Genomic DNA, 13,727 nt, shown 5'->3' on the forward strand with positions numbered 1-13,727 from the left:
AATTGCACACCATAATCTAAAGTTACATTGCAAGTGTCAGGTGTTAGACTGCAGTGAATTGGTTATAGCACAGGGAACGTTATTGCAAGAGATTTGGAGGGCACTAAAATAGATTAATGTTACACATCTCCCTCAAAAATAAGAACACATTTAACTCTTTATTTAAAAAAAACGTTATGGCAAAATAAAATTAAACCATTTCATGGCATATTTTCTGAAGGGATTACCTTTAGTGTAGGGTGAAAATCACTTAATGTACTTGATCTCTAGTGTCCCTTTCACCTTTTCCTCCCTTGAGAACTCTTTTTTCCCCCTTCTCCCCTGCACTTCTTTAATTTACAATATCGCTGTATGTGCAGTTCTTAAGAAATGAAGCAAGAGACTGTAACAGGGGAGAGAAGAAATCTAACAGCTAAACAGGTGTACATGGAAAATAAATAAAAAATTGAAAAATTGGGCCTCATGGGTGTTATAAAAGGAACATTTGCTGAATAACTACTTTGGTAGCCCTTGTGCCCTGTGAATTATCATTCTGATTTCCCCAATCACACTGTCTAGCAAACTCAAATTGCTTAACACTCTAGTTATTCTGTATGCGACATGAAAGGAGAGCAATTTCTTACTGGCCAATTATTATAGAAAATAGGTGGTTCTATTTCTATTTGTTTTTAATGTTGAAGGATAAAAAAGCAATATATTAGATAAGATGACAATTAAAAAGACTTTTTGTGTAAATACTGTATTATATTTGTTTATATTGCTTTGGTTTCCCTCTATAATGGAGGACATATTCAGGCTTAAAGAATACCTGAATCATGTATTTTTAATGGTACCAAATGTGGTACCAAATAATTAAATGCAGTATGACAATTGCTTAAAAGTTAATTGATTATTATTTAGATAATAATAATCAGCATAGTATTGTCCTCTTTATTCAGTTACTAAAGATTTATTGAACACCTACTACGTGTATCCCTGCCTACTATGACTGTGCCAGTTAGGGTCCCAGCCATTTGGAAATGTTTACAGTATTTTAGACCAGTCATTTTATATAATGTGTTCTCCATATAATGTACCATTTTTTCCCTAGCATCCTATACTATCATTTCAGTATTCACTTTCTAAACACATGAGGCTTGTATAGTTAAACAATATATATAGGTATAGGTATAGGTAACAATGTATAGGTAAAATTCAACAATATGCAATTTTGTTTCAGAGTTACTGCCAAATTTTGTGCTAAGTGCATTCTATCTTTTACTTACCATGAAAATCTCATTAGTTATCTACTATTATTATGCCCAATTTAGAGATAATGAGATGGAATTCATTTAAGTAACTTGCCTAATGTCACATTACTAGTATGCGTATTCAAACTTAACCAACTTCGAAGAATAATCTGTTGACCATGTTTTTATATATGATCTAGATGTCAAGTTCATTGACTTTTTATATATAAACAAATATAATACAGTATTTACACAAAAAGACTTTTTAATTTGCCAACTTATCTGTTACTTTTTTTATCCTTCAAAATTTTCAAGAGAAAAGGGATAAAATAAAATAATCTTATAATTTTTTTCTTTAAATATGGTTCTTTTCCATAAATTTCCTAAGAAGATAATCACTATGGATAGCAAAACTCACAACCAAATGACCTACGCATCAAATTCATTTCAGAGTATTTACTTAGCTATTTAATTATATGGAGTTATGTTGCTTATTTTCCTTTAAATAATTCAACTTCCCTTCTCCAGCAGGTTCTTTTATTTTTATTTGGTTTCTTTACTTTTTCTCTATTCATAATAGAGTCTACAGTGAATTGGGTCATTACAGTAATACCAATGCCCTGAACACTTTTTTTTTTAACTGTCCTTTAATCTTATGGATCTGGCAAAACTTAATTAGAAAATGAGCCTCACTGTCCACTTTCCCAGCTTGCATGAAACAGCCTAGAATTGTCTGTGGGGAGTCTCAAAATACATTAGGCATGTATTCCTAATCACTAATCTCAAATATGCTATAATTACTGTCAATTCTACTGCCTTTCTGTGATCAACACATATTCCAAATTTTCCCAACAATTTCAAATTCTGTGTTCTTAAATATCTTGCCTTTTAAAAAAAAAAAAAAAAAGAAACACGTTATTCATGCTCACTCTAGGCCAGACACTCTGATATATCATTTAACTCTCATAATCACTGTGAAACATTTACTCTGAAATGTTTCAGAGCTTCTTAACCCTTAAACTGCTGAAATCCAAACTCATCATCAGCCACTAAACAACTGGTCCTCTTTTGATATTCTTTATCTCAGTAATTGGTAGATCCTGGATTTAATTCAGCTAACTAGAAATTTTGGAGAAAACCTTAACACCCCTCCTTCACATTTAACATCCAATACACTGCCAAGTGCTGATGATTCTATCTTCTGAATCTTTCTCAAGCATGTCTAATTCTCTCCAACGCTGCCACCATGCTTATCCATGCTACCATCATCTTCCATCAGGTCTATTATAAGAAGTGCTGTAATAGTTTTCCATGTTGTATAACCAATTACCACAGAATTAGCAGCTTAAACATGATGCATTATTATCTTACAGTTTCTGTAGAACAGAAGTTCAGACAGGGTCCCCTGCTTGGTGGCTTAAGGTTTAAATCCAGGTGTTGATTAGGCTGCTTTCTCATCTGGAGTTCTGGGCCTTCTTCCTAGCTTATTCAGAGTGTTGGCAGAACTCAGTTACTTGTGGATATAAAAATGAGGACTGTTTTCTTGCTAACTGTTGGCCAGGGAATGCTCTCAGCCCCTAGAGTCTTACCCTTAAGTCCTTCCACATGGCTCTATCCATAGGTAGTTCACAATATGTATGTTTATGTTTTTCAAGGCCAGCAGCAGAACCTTCCCTGTTTTGAATCTCTTCTTTAGGAAAGGACTGAATTCTTTTTGAAGGACTCACTTGATTAGTTCATGTCCATGATAATCTCCCTTTGTTGATCTAAAGTCTTTAATTACATCTTCAAAATTCCTTCACCTTTGCCATATAACATAGCCTTATCATGAATGTGAAATCCCACCATATTCATAAGTCTTACTCATATTCAAGGAGAACGGATTATATAGGGTATATACATAGGAAGTAGGACTTTGGGAACTATCTTAGAATTCTGCATGTCACAATTGCCAGGCAGTATCTGGCATCCATCTTTGTTCCCTTCTCTAATGCTGGAAGGATTTTCTCAAACACAAATTTGATCATTTTATTCCCTAAATTAAACTCTATTTTTGTTTCCCATTGCTCTTAACAATTAAAATACATTTTTACAAAGAATACAGTAGATAGCATTTCCTGGCCCTATCTACCTCTCTAGCTGTATCTTCTACCAGATTCTTTTCAGTCTCTACATTCAAGTTAAATGATTTTTAAAAATTCCTTTTATTTACCACGCTTCTTCTTGCCACTGGGACTTTGTACACCCTGATGTCCATCCCTGGTCCTTTCTTCCCTCTCTTTTCATCCAGTAATTTTAATGCATTTTCTAGATCCCAGATTAAGCATCATTTCCATAGACTAACTCCTCCTTTTAAGGGCATTCTTTGCACTGTGCAGTTTTTTCAGCTTTCCAAGCTGAAATTTCTCGTCTTATGAAATAAATATTACTGTCTCCTCTACTAAGCTGCTTAGGGAAGAGACCAGTTTGAATTTTTATACCCTTGTGTGTTCCTAGCATTAGGAATAGTAGCTAGCATAAGTTCAATCAATATATGATGACTGACTAAATGAAATAAAATTTCTCACATGGTATCTTTCATATTTGGCTCTGAAAAGAAATGTGGTCTTCTTTCTAAAGCAATTAATTATATTTGTGAATATTTGCTTATAGTTTATGTTTTTGAAGCAGTAATTAATGGTGTGAACCCTTTAATAGAGTGTATATGGACCTAATGTGAAAGTGACATATTTGAAAATTGCCTTTCTATGAAAAGGCTCAGATTTTGAACAATTTAGAACAAATTGATTAATCTCTTACTGTCATAAGGAACACCATCATTTAAAGGAATATTAAAATATTTGCCGAGAGGTTTTAATTGTAACACTTTTGAAAAGAAAAACTATATTCTGACACGTGAAAATTTGAAAGACATTTTAGTATTAAAATTGTAGACATAACAAAATCTAATAGAACATATAATAGCAAAACGTAGTTGTAGACATAAAAAAATCTAATTGAACATATAATAGCAAAATATAAAACTGCAAACACAGACCTGTAGGAATCTTAGTAAAAAAGTAATTAACCAAGTTGATTATACTTTTAATCTGATTAACTCTGCATAAGGAATCTCCCATGTTAAAATTAGAATACTAATTTGAATAAGAGAAGGAATGTGTAGGAGAAAGAAATCCTGCCAAATCTAATGCCTACCAAACAGAGATGTGTATTATTGAAAAAGACTGATCTACTAAATTGCCACATTTTCCAGAGTTCATTATCTTATGTCTGCCTAGGTTTTCAGATTCAATATTCTAAAAAAAAAAAAAAAAAAAAATCTAGACTCGCCTCTGCACCCAAGTATTCTAGAAGATAGGACGCTGAACATCTTCTGATCTCAAAGTTGTCAAACTATCAAACCAGTGGAGGAGAAGGAATTCTCAATGGTTATCCATATTTCTTTCTTTCCTTTTTTTTTTTTTTTTTTTTTTTTGAGACGGAGTTTTGCTCTATTGCCCAGGATAGAGTGCAATGGCGCGATCTCGGCTCACTGCAACCTCCACCTCCTGGGTTCAATTGATTCTTCTGCCTCAGCCTCCCAAGTATGTAGGATTACAGATGGCTGCCACCATGCCTGGCTAATTTTTGTATTTTTTGTAGAGGCATGGTTTCACCATGTTGTCCAGGCTGGTCTCGAACTACTGGCCTCAAGTGATCCACCAACCTTGGCCTCCAAAAGCGCTGGGATTACAGGCGTGAGCCACCACACCAGGCCTCATATTATTTCTTAATATATCTTAGAGATGTATATTACCAGTTATAAACTAAGAAAATTACCTCTGCAAATTGATGTATGACATGATATGACTATTTCTTGAAGAATAAACAATATTTTAAAAACAAGTATGTATAAGAACAATCTCTCAAACAGGATCATTCTTAGTACATATCTAGTTCAAATTTGGAAGTCTACTATTAGATGCATCACATTTATGATTGTTATATAGTTTTAATGAATTGATCCTTTATCATTATATAATGTTTCTCATTATTCCTGACAATATGACTTGTTCTAATGTTTACTTTGTCTAATCTCAACATAGCCACTCCAACTTTCTTTTGATTAGAATTTGCATGGTATATCTGATTTCTGTCTTTTACTTTTAACCTATCTATATCTTTATATTTAAAGTGGATTTATTATAGACAGTACATAAATGAGTTTTGCTGTTCTATCAAATCTATCAATCTTTACTTTTAATTAGGGTGTTTACACGATGAATGTTAAGGCAATTTATATCATCCGATTTACATTTGCCATCTTGCTAGTTGTTTTCTACTGTCTAATCTTTTATTTTGTTTCCTTTCCTTCTTTGGGGATACTTGAGCATTTGAAAGTGACTTTATTTTATCTTCCTGATAAGCTTATTTTGTACACCTCATTTTAATTTTTAAATTGTCATTCAAGGTTTTACAATATACACTTTCTTTTGACATGGATTTTTACCAAAGAGAAAAACCACATGATTATCTCAATAGACGCAGAAAAGGCCTTTGATAAAATTCAACATCCCTTCATGTTAAAAACTCTCAATAAAATAGGTATTAATGGAACATACCTCAAAATAGTAAGAGCTATTTATGACAAATCCACAGCCAATATAATAATGAATGAGCAAAAGCTGGAAGCATTCCCTTTGAAAACAGACACAAGACAAGGATGCCCTCTCTCACCACTCCTATTCAACATAGTATTGGAAGTTCTGGCCAGGGCAGTCAGGTAAGAGAAATAAATAAAGAGTATTCAAATAGGAAGAAAGGAAGTCAAATTGTCTCTGTTTGCAGACAACATGATTTTACATTTAGAAAACCTCATCATCTCAGCCCCCAAACTCCATGAACTGATAAGCAACTTTAGCAAAGTCTTAGGATACAAAATCAATGTGCAAAAATCACAAGCATTCCTTTACACAAACAATAGGTAAGCAGAGATCCAAATCATGAACGAATTTCCATTCACAATTGCTTTAAGGAGAATAAAATACCTAAGAATACAGCTAACAAGGGAGGCTGAAGGACCTCTTCAAGGAGAACTACAAATCCCTGCTCAAGGAAATAAGAGGGACACAAACAAATGGAAAACATTCTATCCTCATGGATAGGAAGAATCAATACCATGAAAATGGCCATACTGCCCAAAGTAATTTATAGATTCAATACTATTCCCATGAAACTACCATTGACATTCTTCACAGAATTAGAAAAAAAAACCATTTTAAATTTCATATGGAATGAAAGAAGACCCTGTATAGCCAAGACAATCTTAAGAAAAAAAATTGTAGGCATCACACTACCTGACTTCAAAATATGCTACAAGCCTACAGTAACCAAAACAGCATGGTACTGGTACCAAAACAGATATACAGACAAATGGAGCAGAATGGAGACCTCAGAAATGCCACCACACATCTCAACCATTTGATCTTCAACAAACCTGACAAAAACAAGCAATGGGAAAAGGATTTCCTATTTAGTAAATGTGCTAGGAAAACTGGCTAGCCATATGCAGAAAACTGAAACTGGACCATTTACTTACACCTTATACAAAAATTAACTCAAGATGGATCAAAGACCTAAATGTAAAACCCAAAACCATAAAAACCCTAGAAGAAAACCTAGGCAATACCATTAAGGACATAGGCATGGGCAAAGACTTCATGACTAAAACACCAAAAGCAATGACAACAAAAGCCAAAATTGACAAATGGGATCTAATTAAACTAAAGAGCTTCTGCACAGCAAAAGAAACTATCATGAGAGTAAATAGGCAACCTACAGAATGGGAGAAAATTTTTGCAATCTGCCCATCTGACAAAAGTCTAATATCCAGAATGCACAAAGAGCTTAAACGTATTTACAAGAAAAAAACAAACAACCTCATCAAAAAGTGGGCAAACGATATGAACAGACACTTCTCAAAAGAAGACATTTACATGGCCAACAAACATATGAAAAAAAGCTCAACATCACTGATCATCAGAGAAATGCAAATCAAAACCACAATGAGATATCATCTTACACCAGTCAGAATGATGATTATTAAAAAGTCAGGAAACAATAGATGCTGGCAAAGCTGTGGAGAAATAGGAACACTTTTACACCACTGGTGGGAATGTAAATTAGTTCAGCTGTTGTGGAAGACAGTGTGGCGATTCCTTAAGGATCTAGAACCAGAAATACTATTTGACCAAGCAATCCAATTACTGGGTAAATACCCAAAGGAATATAAATCAGTCTACTATAAAGACACATGCACACATATGTTTATTGCAGCACTATTTACAATAGGAAAGACATGGAACCAACCCAATTCCCCATCAATGATAGACTGGATAAAGACAATGTGGTACATATACATCATGGAATATTATGCAGCCATAAAAAGGAAGGAGATCTTGTCCTTTGCAGGGACATGGATGAAATTGGAAGCCATCATCTTCAGCAAGCTAACACAGGAACAGAAAACCGAACACCGCATGTTCTCACTCATAAATGGGAGCTGAACATTGAGAACACATGGACACAGAGAGGGGAATAGCACACACCAGGGCCTGTTGCCAGGGTGGGGGGTGAGGGGAAGGCACTTAGAGGACAGATCAATAGTTGCAGCAAACCACCATGGAACATGTATACCTATGTAACAAACCTGCACGTGTATCCCATTTTCTGGAATAAATTAAAAATATATATACACTTTTAAGCTATTGAAGCATGTCATCAAATATTATTCTCCTTCACAATGTAGTATTAATTTCTTCCCTCTCATCCTTTGCTATTACTTTTGCGGAATATATATATATATATATATATATATATATATATATATATATATGCAAGTGATATATTGTTAGCATTTTGCTCTGGAGATAATTATATTTTACAGAAATTAAAAACAAAATGCGTCATATATTTACTCTGACTTTGCAAGGACTAAATTCTTCATTTCTTGTGTAGATCAAAATTTCTTGCTGGTATCATACTCCAGCCTGCAAGACTTTCTTTGATATTTTTTTGTAATGCAGATCTGCTGTTAATGAATTGTCTCAAGTTTTGTTTGTTTATAAAAATATTAATGTTACCTTCAGTTTGTCTTTACATAAAAGAAGTTCAGAAGCATCATGGTTCCAGGGATGGTTAAACCAGTGATTCAACAGCACCATTCAGCATTGTTTTTTAAAATATTTATTCTCTGCCACCCTAGGAATGTTGGCTCTTGTCTTAACCTTCATAACCACAGTATGACTGGATCAGCCCAAAGAATCTTATAGTTTGGTGCATGAACGCCTGAAAAGAGAATGCCTCTTTGTTCTTCTCCCAGAACACAAAGAGCATGTTTTCCCCATTGCCCATTGACTTGAATAATATTACATACATACTTTTAAAATACTCTTTAACGAGGAGATTGCTACTAACATTTTCCCTGAAGATTGTACAGAGGTCCGGATCCTCCTAACATAGAAGACTGCTCCGATACAATTGCAGTTCTGTAAGTGTAGGAATTGACTGTTTGGTAGACAACCAAGAGAGGTAGCCTAGACCTGCTCTCACTTTTATTATTTCAACTTGGTAAGAAATAGATGTTGTCAAATGTGTTGGTTTTTCATTTCATAACATGAGAATTATGAGAGGAAATTGATCTTAAGCCACTTTTTTCTTCAGTCATTTAAGGAAGTTATTTCTTCTACATATCAATGATGTGTTTAGGCACTCGCACACAATGTCTCACATACATCTGGGGAGGCTTTCTGAGATGCCTTCCCTCAAGAAGCCACAGGAAAACAAGTAAAAGATGTCATCTCTAGTTATTTACTATGTTTAGTTTACATGTCTTAACTCATATTTAAACATCATAGAATCATAAACCATTGCATGAGATTAAAATAAAACTTTCTTCTTACTTTCCATTTAGTTACTTAGTGTACTCATCAAGTGCATACACAGCTTCTGGTAAACATGTTCTCAGAAAACGAATTTACCACAGTCTGAGGAAATCAGTTTAAATCATAAGGTTTCTTACAGTAAGCCATGTTTTTTCTCTAGAGATAGTTTCAAGCTGCATGTGTCACTTCTGCCCTCTGGCTGCAGTGGTGTGCTGGAGCTGGGCTTGATGGGTTTGAAAGGCAATTGTGTGTATCTCTTCTCAGCTCTACATTCAATGGCTTCACATTGGTAGCCTGAAATTAACTGTAGTGGAAACATTTACACTACAAAAATCAGCAAATACCACAAATCAGGATTTTTACTTCAAAAAATTAGTTTACCAACATATCACTGCCTCTGGGGTAACATACATTAAACTCCACCTTTCACAAAAATTACTAAAATATTTTAGATTATTTCCCTCTACCTCCTCCACTACCTTCCTATCTCTTCTTTTCCATGTTAAAATAGACATCCTTGTTCAACTGTTTTTTCTAAACATATTGTTTTGTATATTTTCATCATGTTAGTCTTACAGGAAAACAAAACAAAAGAAAGCACCAATATGTTAATAACTCTATTAAAATGTGATATCCAAAACAGTCTAATGTCCTTTGGATGTCCCTTGTACACAGGTACCATCATACTATTATTCTTAGTTTTTTATTTATATAAAATAACAATAACTTGTTTTGTAGATACTTGGTTATATTAGTTCATGTTAAACTTACAGTTTTAGCTTCTTGAAGAATATGAACTATTCTCTATATTTATACCACACATTTAGGCCAGTGGGTGGCAAGCTGCTTTCTGTAAAAGGCCACATAATAATTATTGCAGGCTTTGGGCATATGGTCTTTGTTGCAGCTACTAACGATGCAGTTGTAGCACAAAAACAGCCAGAGATCGTATATAAATGGACAGGCAGGATTGTGTCTCAATAAAACTTTATTTATAAAAATAGATGGCAGCATGACATGACTTGAGGACCATAGTTTGCACACCTCTTATTTTGTCCAACAGAGTCAGGCAAGAACTGCACTATTTGTATTAAAAATCAATGCAATAAGGTGTATAACCCTCTTTAGGTTAAGTGCTCTTAATCTGAGTTCCATTAATTGTAGATAGATTTCACTGGGTCTGTGAACCCTGAAGTTTCTAAGTAAAATGTTTTGGGCATGTATATTTATGAAGAAGAGGATACATAATTGAAATCAGATTCTCAAAGCAGCCAATAACCTACTTCTTACCCACACCCTCAAAGAAGTGGGTGAACCTCTGCCTTGGATGACTATAATAATGTAAGAGTAGTTAAGACGTCCAAGCTGTGGGAGCAATTGTCAGTAGTAATTAGCAAACACAGGGAAATAGCAGCAAATACACATAGAATAACAATATAATCAACAAAACCTATATTAAAATAAACATATCATAAAAACACATATTAAAATAAAATTCTGGATGGCTCTGACTGATTTTTCTTTTCCTTGTTTTTCTAGTTTATTTTATTTTTTTGAGACAGAATCTCACTCTGTCACCCAGGCTGGAGTGCAGTGTCACCATCTCGGCTCACTGCAACCTCCACCTCCTGGGTTCAAGTGATCTCCTGCCTCAGCCTCTTGAGTAGCTGGGATTATAGGCATGCACCAGCATACCCGGCAAATTTTTATATTTTTAGTAGAGACAGGTTTTCACTATGTTGCCTAAGGTGGTCTCGAACTTTTGGCCTCAAGTGGTCCGCTTACCTTGGCCTCCCAAAATCCTGGAATTACAAACAAAAGCCACCACACTGGGCTCTGTGACTGCTTTTGATGGTAATATCTACCTAGGAACAATAAAGCAAGTAGGTGCATTCAACAGGAAATAGTAAGAGCTGGTTATGAGCCAGGATCCATTCTGTGGTAAAGAATTAGAAAAATGGTATACAGAAGATCAAAGATACATAAACTGAAACAACACGTATTGTCACTGATCACTCATTACACACACGACTCTTTTCTGTCAAATCCATATGCATTTTTTTAAGTTGATTTACTTTTCATTATCACCAGGAGCTGGCAATTCTAAATAAGATCAGCAATAAAATACTCATTCCCCAAAAATCTTTTATTTTTTTCAATCAGTGGAAACATTTTTATTTATTTATTTGCATCAATAGTAGAGACCAGTTTAATTCCACATAGTATATATGGTATGTTAATTGAACACAAGGTTTTTGAATTCATTTACATATATGTTTTCTATAGGTCATAATGTAGAAAAATATATTTTGTTCGACAAAGGTTGTACACTGTTAGAAGTCAGCTACGGAGCTATATAACTACTAAAGTATAAAACAAAAATGGAAATTATATCTGTCTCTCTAATCACAAAAGATGTATTACTATGAAATTGTTAGCAGCCAAATTCTTAACTTTGATGAGTGTCAGGGCACACACAATATCTAATAGCTGGTGTTTTAATAAAAATATTTAATAATAATAATATTACATAGCCTTCTGCAATGTAATACTATTCATTTTTAAGACTTCAAAGTCAATGTTTAAAGAAAAAAATACCTATTCTTATTAAATTTTCCACTCTGCAGCCAGTGGCAATCATTCAATCTCCTATTGAAAATTTATTGTTCTCGTAAAATATTTGTTTTTTCTGCCCCTTATTCTTAGATTTTTTATTGCTGTCTGCTCAGAGAAACAAAAGCACTATGACAATAAAGATATTCATTTTTTTAATTTGTATTTTTTTGTTATTGTTAAAATCTAGCATAAAATTGTAATTTCTGACATTGCTTGGGGGTTTTATCTTCAATCATGAAATCTACAAAAACAGATGGCAATACAAATGACAAAACATTCTTTCAGATTTTGGAGAATTCAAAAGTTTGTGTGTCTGTAAATGTAAAATATCCATAACCACTTTTACACACAGTCCTTACCAAATATAAATGTTTGTAGTGAAGGCTACATCAAGTCAAGTGGCCAAATATGTTTAATCCTGTTATGATCCAAGTATGAAAATGAGTGACTAAATGAATATAATTTCTTTGTTTTTATTCAGCTGTAGTATGTCTATGAAAAGTGCTGTATTTTCTTTTAAAGTAACTTAGTCTCCACACTTGGGGAAAGAAGTGTTGAATATATACGCACACCAAAAGGCATTTTATCTGACCTAATAACCTCCAAAAACAGCACTGGCAAATAAGAGTTATGGTACAGTTGTAGGTATTTTTCCACATTGTTTTGGGCGAATGGAGAGTACCGAAGAAATGCTTCAGATAAATATATGTGCTATATATGAATATGTACCCTCCCGGTAACTGGAAGGAAAGTTTTAATTCCCACCACATAATGGCCCATTTGCCTCGAGTGTTTCAGAATGGTTCAATAATCACTAGCCATGTGTGTAGTTTGTTGAATTATTTAAGCTTATTTCCAGGGGGAAAAAAGACAGGGAGGAAGGCAACTGATTCAATGCAAATGAAAAGCTTTTGAAGCTCCCTATGGTGAAGATGTGATTACAGTCAGACAGTTAATAACCTAGACTTAGAAAAATCTGAAGGTTTTAAAACTGTCTGGCCAGTCAGTAAATGAGGTTTTTCCACACTATCGACCAACTGCCATGCGTTGTAATGGTTTCAGATCTGTTTGGAGTTGGAGTGGACCCACAAATGAAGCAAGAATACCACCCCTGTACTTTTGATGATTAAGAAAAGTAGTTTGTAAACCTCCACGGTTTTCCTTTAGATTTGGGATTGAGTCTTTAGTGCAAACAGCTTATAGAGCCATGTATGGTGAGCACTGCTCTCTGAAAAACAAGGAGATAGAACTTGAATTGTTAATTTGCAAAGTACCTATATTTTGGGGTGAGGTGTCTCCTGTTAAACTAACCACTGTTCCTCTACCATGGATATTCAATTCATGTGTATAACTGGAGAAAACTGCTGCTGCTAGACGAATTTCTGGGCAGCAGTATTCTTTCCGGATATTAGATCAAATTAAAATAGGAATTAGAAGACCTAAAAATTTATTTTAGTAAAAATTATAATACTTATCAAATAGGAATATAAAGTTGGAGACCTAAGATTTTATTTTAACCGCTACCAATAATCCGTTTGATACATGTATGAAAAATACAATTTTATTCTTGTAAATGTTCATCGAATATCTGTGTGGTACAAAATTCTCATCTACAAATCTCTTTGCAGAAATGATAGAAGGACACTTTTTATGGGTTTCATGAAGATTCTTTGTAATTAGACAAGTGTTATATATTTGATTCAGGTAAAACTTTTATATCGTTTATGCAGTAGTCATGAGAAGTTTGAACTTGCTTTGAAAACATGAAGGTAATGGCAAGTGTTTTTTCTGATTTGAGTAAAAACGACTCAAAATCTGTTATGAGCTCTGTGGATAAAATTTTCTCTTTAGACACAAAGTCTAGTTCAAGTGTTTTCTGCTTCCCTAAAATTTTAAGTGTTGGTTATTTTATTGTTGGCTAGGAGTATGAGACAAGAAACACTTTTTAAATATTTTACCT

The sequence above is a fragment of the Pan troglodytes genome, chromosome 11 (genome assembly GCF_028858775.2).
Source record: "Pan troglodytes isolate AG18354 chromosome 11, NHGRI_mPanTro3-v2.0_pri, whole genome shotgun sequence".
NCBI classification, from domain to species: Eukaryota; Metazoa; Chordata; class Mammalia; order Primates; family Hominidae; genus Pan; species Pan troglodytes.